This window comes from Tachypleus tridentatus, chromosome 13 (assembly GCF_004210375.1).
Source record: "Tachypleus tridentatus isolate NWPU-2018 chromosome 13, ASM421037v1, whole genome shotgun sequence".
NCBI lineage: Eukaryota > Metazoa > Arthropoda > Merostomata > Xiphosura > Limulidae > Tachypleus > Tachypleus tridentatus.
The window spans coordinates 270,883,149-270,897,044 of record NC_134837.1 but is presented as its reverse complement, the minus strand read 5'-3'; the positions used below and the strand labels follow the sequence as shown (position 1 = coordinate 270,897,044).

The following is a 13,896-nucleotide window of genomic DNA, read 5'->3' as shown; positions in this document are numbered from 1 at the left end:
CACGAAACATTGCATCGGGACTGAAACATTGAATAGTTTTGACAACTGAACCACCAAACACTGCATAAGGACTGAGATATTGAACAGCTTTGACAACTGAACCACCAAAGACTGCATAAGGACTGAGATATTGAACAGTTTTGACAACTGAACCACGAAACACTGCATCAGGGCTGAGATATAGAGAATGGGCACATAGACAGAACAGTTCTCAAGTTCCTTCAGTATGGTCAGGTGTTTAGCGCCCCTGACTCGCAACCTGAGGGGCGCGGGTTCAAATCCCCGTCCAACCAACATGTTCGCCCTTTCAGTCGTGGGGGCGTTATAATCTTATTATTCGTTGGTATAAGAGAGTAGTCCAAAAGATGTAGGTGAGTGGTGATTACGAGCTCCATTCACTTTAGTTTTTCACTGCTAAATTGGGGACAGTTAGCTTTGTGCGAAATTCAAACCATATCAAGTTCAATTACTTTAAGTCACTCTCGGATGATCCTATTTACAAACAAAAGGAAACTGTGGAAAATATAAGGTCAAGCGACAAATAAACCACATTGATGAACTAACACCGGCAAAAATATGGTATATTCTGGAACTGGTGGAAACTTGATAGTAAAAATAGAATGTTTCATCGTTGTCATAAAACACGTCATCACGAGAATCCACATTCTTGCTACGTTCTCAAACACGTGGGATATTGTACGTGCCAGGGCTTAATACATTCAGTTAGGGTTAGAGGAACAGACAGAAAACGAACAGAGTTAAGAAGAAGGTGACTTGGATTCAGAAGACATATCCATACATAGCCTCGTTCTTTAACAACTTGAATTGTGTTCCTGCAAGATGTGACATTTCACGTGTGTCACTATTTTTACACAGCAAAATGAACGAAACGATAGAATTGACGTCTATAGCACAACGACGAGCTCTCTTATCGTTAAACGTTCTTTATAGTTGGTGAAACACAATAAAAATATCGAGTCCCGCACCATCTAACGACAACAACAATTATTATTATTTAAGAGAATAAACGACGGTAAAAAGCGACTTCATTATCAAAGTTATTTATAAATTATCAAAATGTTATTTTTAATTACTGAAGTAAGTCGGTAAAAATTGAAACCTGTTGATGTGTAAATAAGTCAGTTTGTCTCTTGTAAATAGCTTTTATAAAGAAATAGAGATGTGCCATACGTATGACGTTTCTCGACTCAAGCGACGAAACGCGGTTTGGTTTGTTTGAATTTCACGCAAAGCTACACAAGGAATATCTGCGCCAGCCGTCCTTAATTTAGCAGTGTAGGACTAGAGGGAAGGTAGTTAGTTATCACTACCCACCGCCAACTCTTGGGCTACTCTTTTACCAAGGAATAGTGGGATTGACCGTCACACATAACACCCCCACGGCTGCAAGGGCGTGCATGTCTGGTGTGACAGGGATTCGAACCCGCGACCCTCGGATTAATAGTCGAGTGCCTTAACCATCTGGCCAGGCCGGGCCTAACGAAACGTGGATAATCTGACACAACAGGAACAAATAGCTGAGATAACTAACTAGTTAATGAGAACACGATATCCAAGCAGAAGCCGAGTAAACACGTCCAATTTTATTACCAGTAGGAGATAAAACGTAGGAGTAAACACGTCCATTTTTATTACCAGTAGGAGGTAAAACATAGGAGTAAACACGTCCATTTTTATTGCAAGTAGGAGATAAAACATAGGAGTAAACACGTCCATTTTTATTACCAGTAGGAGATAAAACGTATGAGTAAACACGCCCATTTTTATTACCAGTAGGAGATAAAACGTATGAGTAAACACGTCCATTTTTATTTCAAGTAGGAGATAAAACGTATAAGTAAACACGTCCATTTTTATTACCAATAGAGGATGAAACGTAGGAGTAAAAATGTCCAGTTTTATTTCCAGTGGGGGATACAATGTATGAGTAAACACGTCCATTTTTATTATCATTAGGAGTAAACACGTCCATTTTTATTACCACTAGGGAATAAAGTGTAGGAGTAAATACGTCCATTTTTATTACCAATAGAGGATGAAACGTAGAAGTAAAAATGTCCAGTTTTATTTCCAGTGGGGGGATACAATGTATGAGTAAACACGTCCATTTTTATTACCAAAAGAGAATAAAACATAGGAGTAAAAATGTCCATTTTTATTACCATATGGAGCAAATAAGTCCATTTTTTATTACCAATAAAAGATAAAACGTAGGAGTAAACACGTCCATTTTTATTACCAGTAGGAGGTAAAACATAGGAGTAAACACGTCCATTTTTATTGCAAGTAGGAGATAAAACGTATGAGTAAACACGCCCATTTTTATTACCAGTAGGAGATAAAACGTATGAGTAAACACGTCCATTTTTATTACCAAAAGAGGATAAAACGTAGGAGTAAAAATGTCCATTTTTATTATCATTAGAAGTAAATACGTCCATTTTTATTACCAATAGAGAATAAAACATAGGAGTAAAAATGTCCATTTTTATTACCATATGGAGCAAATAAGTCCATTTTTTATTACCAATAAAAGATAAAACGTAGGAGTAAATACGTCCATTTTTTTACCAGCAAGGGATAAAACGTGGTTTCGAATTCTAGTCACACCAAACATGCTTGCTTTTTCAGCCGCGGGGCGTTATATTTTCGGTCAATCCTACTATTCGTTTGTAAAAGAATAGCCCAAGAATTGGCAGTTGGTGGTGATGACTAGCTGCCTTCCCTATAGTCTTACACTGATAAATTAGGACGACTAACGCAAATATCCCTCGTGTAACTTTGCGCAAAATTTCAAAAAACAACAAAAAATTATTCATGTATTTTAATGTTATCTTGTAAAATTATTCGAAGCTTCCTCTATCGTAAAATCTCAATTTACATCTGTTTGATCTTCAGATTAAAATGATTCGTTGTTTCGGCAAGCGTTCTTCAATTTAAATACACGTTTGTCATCAGAATAGAAAGATGCCAAATTCTATGCCAGACTGCTTGGCTCGAATTCTCCACTTATCGACTCTGGCTCTGACGTCATAGCATACACCATATGGAGGTAGTTATGCCCCGAATTTAGCTCTGGGATAATTGTATTCTAAGAACACAACCACGTTTATGTGTTTCTTATATTCAGGCACTTAGAAAAAGAAAGAAAAAACTAACCTTCACACAACACAAACATCACGTGGTAAACACGTTTTTGTTGGTTTTTTTCTTTAACCTTTGAAAAGTTCTTATTGCAACAAAGAAGTTGAAACCAATACCAGTTGGATGAAACATTAAAAATAAATTACAGATCATTTGAACTGAAGAAAATAAAAGTAATTAGAGTTTCAACTACAAGTGAAACACTTGATAGCATTGTGTGTTTAGAATTACAGCTATCTATCAAGTGGATGTGTCATAACGAAGAAAGGAATGAAAATTATTTTAGGAACATTTATGTGTCTTAAAGGCATTTGTTACTTTGCCTTTATAGAGTTTCTATCTGTTTCTTTCCAAATCATTACTTGCTGAAGTAAATAAAACAAAATTTAATTAAATAATAATAATGAACGATATATGAACATAACGCTATCAATGACGATCTCATAAATTCGAACAGATGGCACCACTTGCATGTTAGTTAACTGAATCTCACACACGATATTTTAAAGATGCTTTACCCGCGTTCTATACATTGTTATGTTAGTGAAGACACGTATAACACAAGGATAAACTGCGAAGGAACACCAGCGACTTGAAACAGTTCGTGTATTATATTACAATTTATAGTTTTTACTAAGAAAATGTTGAGTCATTTCTTAGAAACAGTGATGCACTGTGGAAATCTGAACTGAACGTTAAAACATGAATATGATAATTATTGAAAAAAGAAAACCATTATTAAAATTTCAAATACAAAAAATCAAGTAAGACGACGATCTTAGTTGTTGTGATAATTCAAACTTTAAACTGTCAAGAAAGACCTGACTTATTTATGTTGTTTTTGTGAAAACGAAAGAAGCTTTGAGTGCCTCAGGAAATCAAGGACAAAGATTAGAAAATACACTTGATACACAAAGTGTTCGTCACAGATATGAAACACTCAGTTGTGTCTGCCCTAATAATCTTAGTTATTGGAGAGTTAACTCTATTTCTAATAGCCATTTCGTTGACCAGCACTGGTTTAGTGTGAAAACAATCAACAATAAATATGACTGACGCAAGGGTGGACAGTTCAAGACATCTTTTAACACACAACACGGGGCGCCACCTTTGAATAAATTAATCTTTTGAAAGATCTACAACTAAACAGAACTTTCGCTCCAGAAATACAAAAAGGAAACCATTAAAAGGTGTCGCTTCTGGACTGGCGAGAACTACTTTAAAAGCTTTCGTATTGTTTCTGACGAACCGACTCATACAATGTACATGGACCACCAATTATATAATGTACCTGGAGATCGACCAACACTTATAGTATACCTCGGGTGAAGACCAAAATTTATAGTGTACCTGGGAGAAACACTTACGTAAAAAATACTTGAGAAATGAATGAGACCTGGATTATATATCTAACTGATGTTACATATTAACTTCCTTAAAACGATAATAACCTACCCACAATTCTTATCATCCAATAACAACTGTTACAACAACTCTTACTGTTTCACAAGGAAAACAAAATAAAGTAACACGCCTATGTACATGATGACAGAAGTAAATAATCTGTACATTAGTGTACAGTTAAGTATCTTTACTATATACATATTGATGGTAGTAAATAATCCGTACATTAGTGTAGAGTTAAGTATCTTTACTATATACATATTGATGGTAGTAAATAATCCGTACATTAGTGTAGAGTTAAGTATCTTTACTATATACATGATCCCAGTAGTAAATAATCTGTACATTAGTGTACAGTTAAGTATTTTTACTATATAGATATTAGTGGTAGTAAATAATCTGTACATTAGTGTACAGTTAAGTATCTTTATCATATATACATTGATGGTAGTGAATAATCTGTACATTAGTGTACAGTTAAGTATCTTTATCATATATACATTGATGGTAGTGAATAATCTGTACATTAGTGTACAGTTAAGTATCTTTACTATATACATATTGATGGTAGAAAATAATCTGTACATTAGTGTAGAGTTAAGTATCTTTATTATATACATATTGATGGTAGTAAATAACCTGTACATTAGTGTAGAGTTAAGTATCTTTACTATATACATGATCACAGTAGTAAATAATCTGTACATTAGTGTACAGTTAAGTATCTTTACTATATACATGATCACAACAGTAAGTAATCTGTACATTAGTGTACAGTTAAGTATCTTTATCGTATATACATTAATGGTAGTAAATAATCTGTATGTTAGTGTACAGTTAAGTATCTTTACTATACACATATTGATGGTAGAAAATAATCTGTACATTAGTGTAGAGTTAAGTATCTTTATTATATACATATTGATGGTAGTTAATAACCTGTACATTAGTGTAGAGTTAAGTATCTTTACTATATACATGATCACAGTAGTAAATAATCCGTACATTAGTGTACAGTTAAGTATCTTTACTATATACATGATCACAACAGTAAGTAATCTGTACATTAGTGTACAGTTAAGTATCTTTATCGTATATACATTAATGGTAGTAAATAATCTGTATGTTAGTGTACAGTTAAGTATCTTTACTATACACATATTGATGGTAGAAAATAATCTGTACATTAGTGTAGAGTTAAGTATCTTTATTATATACATATTGATGGTAGTTAATAACCTGTACATTAGTGTAGAGTTAAGTATCTTTACTATATACATGATCACAGTAGTAAATAATCCGTACATTAGTGTACAGTTAAGTATCTTTACTATATACATGATCACAATAGTAAATAATCTGTACATTAGTGTACAGTTAAGTATCTTTACTATAAAGATATTAATGGTAGTAAATAATCTGTACATTAGTGTACAGTTAAGTGTCTTTACTATATACATATTGATGGTAATAAATAATACGCGCATTAGTGTACAGTTATGTATCTTTCCTATTTACATATTGATGGTACTAAATAATCTGTACATTACTGTTCAGTTAAGTACCTTTACTAGATACATATTTATGACAGTAAATAATTTGTAAATTAGGGTACAGTTAAGTATCTTTAGTACATACTTATTGATGGTAGTAAATAATCTATAAGTTAGTGAACAGTTAAGTATCTTTACTATATACATATTGATGGTAGTAAATAATCTGTTCATTAGTGTAGAGTTAAGTATCTTTACTATATACGAGGGCTGTTCAAAAAATACGCGGACTGTTTGGATTGCGCGGTTCCAGTTGGTTTCAGGGGAATCCGCTTGGTGTCGCTAGGTTCGCACAGATCAGTTGATTACGATGCCATTTCCCGATTGCAGATATCTTCATTTGTGTATTAGCTACGCGGTTTTAAGTGAAGTGCGATTTTTTCGTTTGGCGAATTTCAGAATGAATGACCTGAATGAGCAACGACTTGCTGTGAAATTTTGTGTTAAACTTGGAAAATCTGCGACTGAAACTTTTGCTATGCTTAACACGGCTTACGGTGATGTTGCTATGAAGCGTACGGCATGTTTCAAGTAACATGAACGTTTTAAGGATGGTCGACAGTCCATTGAAGATGATGAGCGTCCTGGACGTCCTTCCACGTCAACTGACGACCCACACGTCGACAAAATCAACACCCTGGTGCGGGCAAATCGACGTCTGACTATCAGGAAGCTTGCTGAAGAGTGTGGGATATCAGTTGGAACTTGTTACGAGAATTTGACCGAAAAATTGAAGATGCACCGCGTTGCTGCGAAATTCAGCCCTCAGAACTCGTGAGTTTTTGGCCAAACACTCGATCACCCTCCCCCTACTCACCTGACCTTGCTCCTTGCGATTTCTTCTTGTTTCCCAAACTCAAAAGACTCTTGAAAGGAAGAAGATTAGAGACGATTCCCGAGATTAAGGCAAATGCGACGAAGGAGCTGGAGGACATTACAAAAAAAGCGTACCAGGACTGTTTCAACAAGTGGAAACACCGTTGGGATAAGTGTGTGCGTTGGGGAGGAGAGTACTTTGAAGGAGTCCCAGACCTGTAACTTCTAAATAAACTACATTTTGTTTTATGACGTCAGTCCGCGTATTTTTTGAACAGCCCTCGTACATGATCACAGTAGTAAATAATCTATACATTAGTTTACAGTTAATTATCTTTACTACATACACATTGATTGTAGTAAATAATCTGAACATTAGTGTACAGATAAGTATCTTTGCTATTTACATATTGATGGTATTAAATAATTTGAACATTAGTGTACAGGTAAACATCTTTACTATATACATAGAGATGGTAGTGAATAATCTGTAAATTAGTGTACAGTTAAGTATTTTTACTGTATACATATTGAAGGTAGTAACTAATCTCTACATTACTGTACCGTTGAGTATCATTATCATATATATATTGATGGGGCAAATAATGTGTCAATTACTGTTCAGTTAAGTATTTTTACTATATACATGATGGTGGTAGTAAATATTCTATGCATTATTGTACAGTTAAGTATCTCTACTGTATACATAGTGATGGTAGTAAATAATCGGTACATTAGTGTACAGTTAAGTATGTTTTTATGTACATATTAATTGTTGTAAAAATCTATACATTAGTGTACAGTTATATATCTTCATTATATTCGTTTTGATGATATTAAATAATTTGTAGATTAGTTTACTGTTAAGAATATTTACTATTTACATATTGTTGATAGTAAATAAATTGTACATTAGTGTACAATTAAGTTTCTTTACCATGTAGATACTGATGGCAGTAAATAGTCTGTACATTAGTTTACAGTTAAGTATCTTTACTATATACATAGTGATGGTAGTGAATAATGTGTGCATTAGTGTACAATTAAGTATATTTACTATATACATATTGAATGTAGTAAATAATCTGAACATTAGTGTAAATATAACTATCTTTGCTAAATGGATATTGATGGTATTAGTTAATCTGTATATTAGTGTACAGTTAAATATCTTTACTATATACATGATGACATTGGTAAATATTCTGTACATTAGTGTACAAATAAGTATCTTTACTATATACATATTTATGACAGTAAATAATTTGTACATTAGTGTACAGTTAAATATGTTTACTATATACGTATTGATTGTAGTAAATAACCTGTACATTTGTGTACTCTTTATTATCTTTACTATATACATATTGTTGATAGTAAATAAATTGTACATTAGTGTACAATTAAGTTTCTTTACCATGTAGATACTGATGGCAGTAAATAGTCTGTACATTAGTTTACAGTTAAGTATCTTTACTATATACATAGTGATGGTAGTGAATAATGTGTGCATTAGTGTACAATTAAGTATATTTACTATATACATATTGAATGTAGTAAATAATCTGAACATTAGTGTAAATATAACTATCTTTGCTAAATGGATATTGATGGTATTAGTTAATCTGTATATTAGTGTACAGTTAAATATCTTTACTATATACATGATGACATTGGTAAATATTCTGTACATTAGTGTACAAATAAGTATCTTTACTATATACATATTTATGACAGTAAATAATTTGTACATTAGTGTACAGTTAAATATGTTTACTATATACGTATTGATTGTAGTAAATAACCTGTACATTTGTGTACTCTTTATTATCTTTACTATATACATATTGATGGTAGTAAATAATTTATACATTAGTGTACAGTTAAGTATTTTTACTACATAGATATTAATGGTAGTAAATAACCTATACATTACTCTTCACTCAGGTATCTTTACCATATACATATTAATGTTAGTAAATAATTGATACACTATTGTACAGTAAGCTATTTTTACCATCTAGATACTGATGGTAGAAAATAATCTGTTCATTGCTGTATAGTTAGGTAGGTATCTTTACCATCTTCATATTGATGGTAGTAAATAATCTGTACATTGCTGTACAGTCAGGTATCTTCAACATCTACGTATTTATTATAGTAAATAATCTGTACATAATTCTACAGTCATATATCTTTACCATCTATACATTGATCGTAGTAAATAATCCTAAAATTACTGTACAGGAAGGCATTTTTTGGACCGGCATGGCGAAGCGCGTAAGTCGTGCGACTCGTAATCGGAGGGTCGTGGATTCGCGCCCGCGTCACGCCAAACATGCTCGCCCTCCCAGCCGTGGGGGCATTATAAAGTGACGGTCCATCCCACTATTCGTTGGTAAAAGAGTAGCCGAAGAGTTGGCGGTGGGTGGTGATGACTAGCTGCCCTCCCTCTAGTCTTACACTGCTAAATTAGGGACGGCTCGGTGCAGTGGGCTAACAACCTACTCACTTTAATACTTGTTGAAGAATCCGCAAGCGATTGCGGCCCTATGTTCCTTGATGGAATCTAATGGTGATAACTAACTAACTGACTAAGGTATTTTTACCACCTAAATACCTATGGTATTTGTACATTGCTGTACAGTCAGGTATCTTTATAATTCACTTATTGATGGTAGTAAATAATCTATCAGTCAAATATTTTTTAAACTACATATTCATTGTATCAGATAACATATTGGTTACTGCACAGTTATCTTTACCATCTACGTAGTAATGGTAGTAAATAATCTCTACCTTATTGTACAGTTAGGTATCTATATTATTTACATATTCATATTAATATATAACCTCTATATTACTGAACGGTCAGATATCCTTATCATTTTCGTATTAATGTTAGTATATAATATGTAGTTTACTGTAGAGTCCGGTATCTTTATCATCTACTCTTTGATGGTACTAAATAATCTATATATAACTGTACAGTTAGGTGTCTCTGTCATCTACATATTGATGGTAGTAAGTAATCTGTACAATACTGTACATTCAGATATTTTTACCATCTACATATTGATGGTAGTAAGTAATCTGTACAATACTGTACATTCAGATATTTTTACCATCATCATATTGATGGTAGTAAGTAATCTGTACAATACTGTACATTCAGATATTTTTACCATCTACATATTGAAGATAGTAAATAATCTGTACATTACTGTACAGTTAGTTATCTTTGAAAAGAACTATTAATGTATGTAATCTACAGGGGAATTATAGTTGAAAGGAACTTTAAATGTATTTCTAAGAAACTATTAATGTTAACTTCAGAATTCGGTATAGAATGTTTCTGTTAATTACTGATTACTCACTTACCGACACATTCGTTGGCACTGTTGTGTGTTGCTTTCTGTTAATTATTGATCACTCACTTACCGACACATTCGTTGGCACTGTTGTGTGTTGCTTTCTGTTAATTACTGATCACTCACTTACCGACACATTCGTTGGCACTGTTGTGTGTTGCTCTTTGCCAAGGTCGGTCGAAGTGAAAATCCTTACATTTCTCGCAGTCTCTTCCAGCTGTGTTATGTTTACAATCACATTCCAAGTGGTTGTTTTTGTCAGGGACGCATCTCGAAGCGTGACCGTTACACTTGCAACGTGCTCCCACTGCGAAGTCAGATACAGAGTAGTGGAAACTGTCGGGTCCAGCCGCTCTGGCTATCCTGTTAAATTCGACCTTAATGTTGGTTGCCGTCACCCAGTCTTGAAGCACGGGTTGTTATCAAAGTCGCTAGCCGAAGGCCTACCTTCCAGCGTGCTGAACCCAATCTTCCTACCGACAGGAGTTTCCCTACACAGAGCTTGTTGTTCGTTGGCTCGACTGACGGAGGCCAACGACGACTTGTCGTACACCACACTACACTGGTTGGAATAGAACTGGAATGGTTGCCAGGTTTTACCAAAGTTGGTGGATTTATAGATGGCCAGCGAATCCGGCTTGTGTGAGCAGAACTGAAGGCTGATGTATGTCAATTCGAACTTCTTTCCCAAACCGAGTGCCAACGTAACATTGTGATCTCGGCTGGTGAGTGGCCTGGACACCCAGCATGTCGTATTGCTCGGGTTGTTCAGGTCAGTCAGGTACGTTGCGGGCTGACTGCTGGCTTCACATGTGTCACAGGTCCGCCCTACTTTACTCCTCTGGTCGGTGAAAGTCTGACAGAATGAGCTTGGGGGCTTCGCACACTCGTATGACACGTCCACAAAATATACAAATTAGGTAACAACTACTGGGTCGTATAGTGACACTACAAATATAAAACATAGAAACGTGCTGTGCCTATAGTGACACTACAAATATAAACGTAGGAAAAGGAAGCGCACTGCTATAGTGACACTACAAATATAAAGTAGGAAACTACTGTTATAGTGACACTACAAATATAAAATAAAAAACCACTGCTATAGTGACACTACAAATATAAAAGAGAAACTACTGCTATAGTGAAACTACAAATATAAAATAGAGAAACTACTGCTATAGTGACACTACAAATATAAAGTAGGAAACTACTGCTATAGTGACACTACAAATATAAAGTAGGAACTACTGCTATAGTGACACTACAAATATAAAGTAGGAAACTACTGCTATAGTGACACTACAAATATAAAGTAGGAAACTACTGCTATAGTGACACTACAAATATAAAAGTAGAAACTACTGCTATAGTGACACTACAAATATAAAGTAGAGAAACTACTGCTATAGTGACACTACAAATATAAAGTAGGAAACTACTGCTATAGTGACACTACAAATATAAAGTAGAAACTACTGCTATAGTGACACTACAAATATAAAGTAGAAAACACTGCTATAGTGACAAACAAATATAAAGTAGAAACTACTGCTATAGTGACACTACAAATATAAAGTAGAAACTACTGTTATAGTGACACTACAAATATAAAGAGAAAACTACTGCTATAGTGACACTACAAATATAAAAATAGAAGAAACCACTGCTATAGTGACACTACAAATATAAAAGAGAAACTACTGCTATAGTGACACTACAAATATAAAGTAGGAAACTACTGCTATAGTGACACTACAAATATAAAAGTAGGAAACTACTGCTATAGTGACACTACAAATATAAAGTAGAAAACTACTGCTATAGTGACACTACAAATATAAAGTAGGAAACTACTGCTATAGTGACACTACAAATATAAAGTGCTATAGTGACACTACAAATATAAAGTAGGAAACTACTGCTATAGTGACACTACAAATATAAAGTAGGAAACTACTGCTTATAGTGACACTACAAATATAAAAGTAGAAACTACTGCTATAGTGACACTACAAATATAAAAACTAGAAACTACTGCTATAGTGATACTACAAATATAAAGTAGGAAACTACTGCTATAGTGACACTACAAATATAAAAGAGAAACTACTGCTATAGTGACACTACAAATATAAAAGAGAAACTACTGCTATAGTGACACTACAAATATAAAGTAGAGAAACTACTGCTATAGTGACACTACAAATATAAAAGAGAAACTACTGCTATAGTGACACTACAAATATAAAAGAGAAAACTACTGCTATAGTGACACTACAAATATAAAGTAGGAAACTACTGCTGTAGTGACACTACAAATATAAAAGAGAAAACTACTGCTATAGTGACACTACAAATATAAAGTAGAAACTACTGCTATAGTGACACTACAAATATAAAGTAGAAAACTACTGCTATAGTGACACTACAAATATAAAAAAGAGAAACTACTGCTATAGTGACACTACAAATATAAAGTAGAAACTACTGCTATAGTGACACTACAAATATAAAGTAGGAAACTACTGTTATAGTGACACTACAAATATAAAGTAGGAAACTACTGCTATAGTGACACTACAAATATAAAAGAGAAACTACTGCTATAGTGAAACTACAAATATAAAGTAGAAAACTACTGCTATAGTGACACTACAAATATAAAGTAGGAAACTACTGCTATAGTGACACTACAAATATAAAGTAGGAAACTACTGCTATAGTGACACTACAAATATAAAGTAGGAAACTACTGCTATAGTGACACTACAAATATAAAGTAGAAAACTACTGCTGTAGTGACACTACAAATATAAAGTAGAAAACTACTGCTGTACTGACACTACAAATATAAAGTAGGAAACTACTGCTATAGTGACACTACAAATATAAAATAGAAACTACTGCTATAGTGACACTACAAATATAAAGTAGGAAACTACTGCTGTAGTGACACTACAAATATAAAAGAGAAACTACTGCTATAGTGACACTACAAATATAAAAGAGAAACTACTGCTATAGTGACACTACAAATATAAAGTAGGAAACTACTGCTATAGTGACACTACAAATATAAAAAAGAGAAACTACTGCTATAGTGACACTACAAATATAAAGTAGAAAACTACTGCTATAGTGACACTACAAATATAAAGTAGTACTGCTATAGTGACACTACAAATATAAAGTAGAAAACTACTGCTATAGTGACACTACAAATATAAAGTAGGAAACTACTGCTATAGTGACACTACAAATATAAAAGAGAAACTACTGCTATAGTGAAACTACAAATATAAAGTAGAAAACTACTGTTATAGTGACACTACAAATATAAAGTAGGAAACTACTGTTATAGTGACACTACAAATATAAAGTAGGAAACTACTGCTATAGTGACACTACAAATATAAAAGAGAAACTACTGCTATAGTGACACTACAAATATAAAGAAGAAACTACTGCTATAGTGACACTACAAATATAAAGTAGGAAACTACTGTTATAGTGACACTACAAATATAAAGTAGGAAACTACTGCTATAGTGACACTACAAATATAAAAGAGAGAAACTACTGCT

General features: G+C 33.5%; 1 pseudogene across 1 annotated transcript in view; it reads right to left on the bottom strand.

Annotated features, from left to right (window-relative positions):
- LOC143236562 (netrin-1-like) overlaps positions 1-11,216 on the bottom strand; it is a 35,765-nt pseudogene extending 24,549 nt beyond the window's left edge. Inside the window, exon 1 of the transcript XR_013019585.1 lies at positions 10,440-11,216. The product of XR_013019585.1 is annotated as a netrin-1-like (transcript). The remainder of the gene's footprint in view (positions 1-10,439) is intronic.
- Positions 11,217-13,896: the final 2,680 nt, after the last annotated feature.